This window comes from Zea mays, chromosome 4 (genome assembly GCF_902167145.1).
Source record: "Zea mays cultivar B73 chromosome 4, Zm-B73-REFERENCE-NAM-5.0, whole genome shotgun sequence".
Taxonomy (NCBI): Eukaryota; Viridiplantae; Streptophyta; class Magnoliopsida; order Poales; family Poaceae; genus Zea; species Zea mays.
The window spans coordinates 209725264-209732222 of NC_050099.1; positions in this window are offsets into that span (position 1 = coordinate 209725264).

Consider the following 6959-nt stretch of genomic DNA (forward strand, 5'->3'; position numbering starts at 1 on the left):
CGTTGTAATGGAGGAGGCTCCCGTTGGTGACGTTGTCGATGTATCTAGCCTCCTTGGCCATCATTCACCCCACTTATGAACTTACCAAGGATTTCTTCGGGCGTCATCTTGGTGTACCTAAGATTCTCACGGATCAAGTTAATAAGATTAAGATCAAGAATCCATCTCATGCTTTTGTAGTTCCATATTTGCTTCACCAAAGTCTTTAGCATGTTGTACGTCTCTTGTGGCTCTTCTCTCTTCATGGCGAACCTCCCAAGTTCACCTTTGATGAGCTCCATCTTGGTGATCATCGTCATGTCATTACCCTCATGAGCTACCTTCAATGTGTCCAAAATTTTTTTGGCATTGTCCAAACCACTCACTTTATTGTACTCCTCCCTGCATAAAGAAGCTAGCAACATAGTAGTAGCTTGGGCATTTTTGTGAATCATTTCTTCGACACCAATAGCATTATTATTCTATCATTGCTATCTAGAATATGCAATCCATTTTCTACTATGTCACAAATATTAGGATGAAGAGAAAATAAATTACTATGCATTTTGTGGCTCCACCTTGAACCTCCCCATCAAAGTGAGGAGGCTTGCCAAGAGGAATACAGAGCAAATGTGCATTGGAATTGTAAGGATTGTGAGAATAATTAAAAGACGTTTTAGTATAGTTTTGTTTGACCATCTTTTTCTTGCTGGAGGAGTTGTCAACATCCTCTTGTGAAGAGGAAGAAGCATCGCTCTCGTAGTAGATGATCTTCTTGATGTGCTTCTTCTTCTCCTCCTCCTTGTGTGATCCCGACTCGACCGTCTTGTCTCCCTTGGGCTCATCGTCGAGGGAGATCTTCTCCTTCTTGTTGGACACCTTCCCCTTGCCTTTGGAGTCCATCTCTTCCGGCAGTTAGACCTAATGGAAGAGACCGACTCTGATACCGATTGAGAGCACCTAGAGGGGGATTGATAGGTGATCCTACAAATATCAACTTAAAACACAAACTTGATCTAGAATATTAGAGTTAGTGCAGTTTATACCAAGTTTGTCACACCCGGTTCTTGGGGCAAAACCGAATGCATAACATATGTGGGCCAGGATCCATTTTTCACACATATGTTGACGTCACAAGTGTAATATATTAAAAGACAATGCAATAAAGGCATAAAGAGAGTAGAGTAACTTTATTACATCATCTAGATCATTGTATCTTTAATAAGTATCATAATCAAAGTACGGCTGAAATAACATGGACACTCTTCCACAAGAAGGTGAATGGCGCATCGTTAGACTCAAAACTCATCAACGTCATCTGCGAAGTCTTCGTCATCACCCTCTGATCAAAATATTAGCAAGGGTGAGCTCACTTATGGTCGGGGCTCAGCAAGTGGGGGAAATAATGCAAAGTTAACAAGGTAGGCTATGGATAAGTGATAGTTTCCTAGAGGGGGGGGTGAATAGGCGAAACCTGAAATTTACAAACTTAAACACACTAAAGGCTGGGGTTAGCGTTAGAATCAAATTCAAGTCAAAAGAGCGTTTCTCTTGCTAAGAGTTGCTCAAGGAATGCGATGACGTATGGGAGCCAACTCAAATCAATACTAGCAAGGAAATGTTAAAGAGGGAAAACAAATCAAACGAGAATCCAGGCGAGTGAACATGATGATTTGTTTTACCGAGGTTCGGTTCCAAAGAACCTAGTCCCCATTGAGGAGGTCACAAAGACCGAGTCTATTTCAGCCCTTTCCCTCTCTCAAATGGTCACAAAGACCGAGTGAGCCTTTTCCTTAATCTCACGTGTCACTTAAACCCCAAGGACCACCACACACTTAGGTGTCTCTTCCTTCGATTACAAGTCTCTTAAGAATAAAAAGGGGAAAAGAAAAGGCCAAACCAAGCGACAAGAGCAACAAAAGAACACAAGTGATCCTCTCACAAGCCCTAATGCACTAGAGTTGATTTTGGGGCTTTGAGTGGATTGGTTGCTTTGATTGTGTCTTGGAGTGTTGGGGCTTTGCTCTTGTAATGAATGAAGATTTCAGAAGGCTTGGATTGGAGTGAATGAGGTGGTTGGGGGTATTTATAGCCTCCCAACCACTTCTAGCCGTTGGCTGAATTCTGCTAGCTGGCGCACCGGACAGTCCGCTACACCACCAGATAGTTACTGTGCAATGTCCGGTGCGCGCCACGTCAATGCAACCATTAGGGTTCTGAGCAGTTGACTGTTGGGACGCCTTGTCTTCTAGCTGCACCGGACAGTCTGGTGCCCTCTGACTTCTGCTCTCTGACTTCTGACGCGACACTATTCACCGCAGAGTGCCTTTTGCAGTCGACCGTTGGCGCCAGTTAGCCGTTGCTCCGCTGGCTCACTGGATAGTCCGGTGGCACACCGGACAGTCCGGTGAATTATAGCGGAGGCTGCCCTAGAATTACCGAGAGTGGCTGTTTCAGAGGTTGTCGAGCCTAGCGCACCGGATAGTGTCCGGTGCACACTGGACAATGTCCGATGCGCCAAAAATCGGCACACTCAAGTCCTTTTGCTCCAATTAAATTGTGTCTCTAACTTGATTTCTTTCTTGGTTTGTGTTGAACCTTATGCACCTGTAATAGATAAATTCTAGACAAACTAGTTAGTCCATGTGTTTGTGTTGGTCGTCAACCACCAAAATTAATTATAGGAAATGGTTAACCCTATTTCCCTTTCAATCTCCCCTTTTTGGTGATTGATGCCATCACAAACCAAAGCAGATATAGAGTGTAGAAATGTAACTAGTTTGCAATTGAGATGATTGTGCATAGGTTACTTAGAATTAAACCAATGAAAGATTTTAAACATATGAATAAGAGTGAATGGATTGTCTTTCTTTTGTTTAATATTTTGGACCACATTTGCACCATCAGTTTTATTTTTGCAAATCTTTTGGAAATCTATTCAAAAACTCTTGCAAATAATCAAAGGTATAGGAATATGATTGCAAGAAGCATTTTTAGGATTTTGAAATTTCTCCCCCTGTTTCAAATGCTTTTCCTTTGACTAAATAAAAGCTCCCACTGAAGAAATTCTCCTCTTAGCTTTCAAGAGGGTTTTGAAATAGATATGAAGTGAAATTATACCAATTGAAATTTTTTCATGCTAAATGTGAAGTTTTGAAGATGCCAATTTGAAATTTTACTTTCACATATCAATTGATTAGATACTAATTGAAAAATACACCAATTGAAAATTTCATTTCGAATTTTTTTGAAATGGTGGTGCGGTCCTGTGGTGCGGTCCTTTTGCTTTGGGCTTAATATCTTTCTCCCCTTTGGCATTAAACGCCAAAAACGGAGAACTTGAGAGCCCTAATGCATTTTTCTCCCCCTTTGGGGCCTAATACTTTCTCCCAAATGGTAAACTAAATACGAATGAAGGTTCATACCATTGAGAGTTGTAGGAGCAACAACAAAGAATAAATGATACCGTCAGAGTTGGAGTGGAAGCCTTGTCTTTGCCGAATACTCCATTTCCCTTTCAATCTAACTAATCATAGTGACATACTTGAAAGCACATTAGTCTTAGCCTTGGCACGGGAATAATAAGAAATATGCATTTGTGCCAAATGAACGAGATATTGTCAAAGGTATAAAAATTAGCTATGTGTGCAATGTTTCAATCAAAGTTCCGAGAATCAAGTATATTTAGCTAATTCCTAAGTTTGCTAAAAGTTTTCTCATCTAGTGGCTTGGTAAAGATATCGGCTAATTGGTTGTGGGTGCTCATATAAGCTATTTCGATATCCCCTTTTATTGGTGATATCTCAGAAAGTGATACCGGATGTCTATGTGTTTAGTGCGGCTGTGTTCAATGGGATTATCCGCCATGCGGATTGCACTCTCATTATCACATAGGAGAGGGACTTTGCTCAATTTATAGCCATAGTCCCTAAGGGTTTGCCTCATCCAAAGTAATTGCGCACAACAATGTCCTGCGGCAATATACTCGGCTTCGGCGGTGGAAAGAGAGCTACAGAGTTTTGTTTCTTTGAAGCCCAAGACACCAGGGATCTTCCCAGAAACTGACAAGTCTCTGATGTGCTCTTCCTATCAATTTTACATCCGGCATAATCGGCATCGGAAAACCCAAATGAGATCAAAGGTAGATCCCTTGGGGTACCAAAGCCCAAACTTAGGAGTGTAAACAAAATATCGCATGATTCTCTTTACGGACTTAAGGTGAACTTCCTTAGGATTTGCCTGAAATCATGCACACATGCATACATAAAGCATAATATCCGGTCGAGATGCACATAAGTAGAGTAAAGATCCAACCATCGACCGGTATACCTTTTGATCTACGGATTTACCTCCCGTGTCGAGGTCGAGATGCCCATTGGTTCCCATGGGTGTCTTGATGGGTTTTACATTCTTCATCCCAAACTTCTTAAGTATATCTTGAATGTACTTGGTTTGGCTAATGAAAGTGCCTTCTTGGAGTTGCTTGATTTGAAATCCAAGGAAATACTTCAACTCCCCCATCATAGACATCTCGAATTTCTGTATCATGATCCTACTAAACTCTTCACAACTTGACTTGTTAGTAGACCCAAATATAATATCATCAACATAGCTTTGGCAAATAAACAAGTCTTTTGCAACAGTTTTAGTGAAAAGAGTAGGATCAGCTTTATCGAGTTTGAAGCCATTAGTGATAAGGAAATCTCGCAGACATTCATACCATGCTCTTGGGGCTTGCTTGAGCCCATAAAGCACCTTTGAGAGTTTATACACATTGTTAGGGTACTCACTATATTCAAAGCCGGGAGGTTGCTCAACATAGACCTCTTCCTTTATGGGTCCATTGAGGAAGGCACTTTTCACGTCCATTTGATAGAGCTTGAAGCCATGGTAAGTAGCATAGGCAAGTAATATACGAATTGACTCGAGCCTAGCTATGGGTGCATAAGTTTCATCAAAGTCAAAGCCTTCGACTTGTGAATAACCTTTGGCCACAATTCGGGCTTTGTTCCTTGTCACCACACCATGCTCATCTTGCTTGTTGCAGAATACCCATTTGGTGCCTACAACATTTTGATTAGGACGTGGAACTAAGTGCCATACCTCATTCCTTATGAAGTTGTTGAGCTCCTCTTGCATAGCCGCCACCCAATCCGGATCTCTTAATGCGTCCTCTATCCTGTATGGCTCAATAGAAGACACAAAAGAGTAATGTTCACAGAAATGAGCAACTCGAGATCTAGTGGTTACCCCCTTATGAATGTCACCAAGGATGGAGTTGACGGGGTGATCTCTTTGAATTGCTTGGTGGACTCTTGGGTGTGGTGGTCTTTGATCCTTTATTTCTTGATCATCTTCCTTGTCTTGTTCATCTTCATCTCCCCGTTGATCCATGTCTTCCTCTTGAGGTGGCTCATTCTCTTGATCTTCATCTTCATCATCTTGAGCCTGATCCTCGTCTTGAGTTGATGGAGATGCTTGCATGGAAGATGATGGTTGATCTTATGTTTGTGTGGGCTCTTCGGATCCTTTGGGAACACATCTCCAATGGACATGTTCCTTAACGCAACGCACAGAGCCTCTTCAACATCTAGTTCATCAAGATCAACTTGCTCCACTTGGGAGCCATTAGTATCATCAAACACAATGTCACAAGAAACCTCAACTAATCCATTGGATCTGTTGAAGACTCTATATGCCCTTGTGTTTGAGTCATACCCTCGTAAAAAGTCTTCTACAACCTTAGGAGCAAATTTAGAACTTCTACCTCTTTTAATAAGAATAAAGCATTTACTCCCAAAGACTCTAAAATATGAAACATTGGGCTTTTTACCAGTGAGGAGTTCATATGATGTTTTCTTGAGGATTCGGTGAAGGTAGAGCCGGTTGATGGAGTAGCAAGCGGTGTTGATTGCTTCCGCCCAAAACCGGTCTAGAGTCTTGTATTCATCAAGCATGGTCCTTGCCATGTCCAGTAGAGTTCTATTATTCCTCTCCACTACACCATTTTCTTGAGGTGTGTAGGGAGAAGAGAACTCATGCTTGATGCCCTCCTCCTCAAGAAATCCTTTAATTTGAGAGTTCTTAAACTCTGCCCCATTATCGCTTCTTATCTTTTTGATCCTTAATCCGGACTCGTTTTGAGCCCATCTTAAGAATCTCTTTAGGGTCTCTTGGGTTTGAGATTTTTCCTGCAAAAAGAACACCCAAGTGAAGCGAGAATAATCATCCACGATAACTAGACAGTACTTACTCCTGTCGATGCTTATATAAGCGATCGGGCTGAATAGATCCATGTGGAGTAGCTCAAACGGCCTGTCAGTCGTCACGATGTTTTTGTGTGGATGATGGACTACAACCTGCTTTCCTGCTTGGCATGCACTATAAATCCTGTCTTTTTCAAAATGAACATTTGTTAGTCCTAAAATGTGCTCTCCCTTTAGAAGCTTATGAAGATTCTTCATTCCAACATGGGCAAGTCGGCGATGCCAGAACCAGCCCATGTTAGTCTTAGCAATTAAGCAAGTGTCTAGTTCAACTTGGTTATCATTAAAATCAACTAAGTATAGCTGACCATCTAGCACTCCCTTAAATGCTATTGAATCATCATTTCTTCTAAAGACAGTAACACCTATGTCAGTAAATAGACAATTGTAGCCCATTTTGCATAGTTGAGAAACAGAAAACAAGTTGTATCTAAAGAATCTACGAGAAAAACATTGGAAATAGAATGGTCAAGAGATATAGCTATTTTACCCAAACCTTTGACCAAACCTTGATTTCCATCCCCGAATGTAATAGCTCTTTGGGGATCTTCATTTTTCTCATATGAGGAGAACATCCTTTTCTCCCATGTCATGTGGTTTGTGCACCCGCTATCGATTATCCAACTTGAACCACCGGATGCATAAACCTACAAAACAAATTTAGGCCTTGTTCTTAGGTATCCAAACGGTCTTGGGTCCTTTCACATTAGAAAC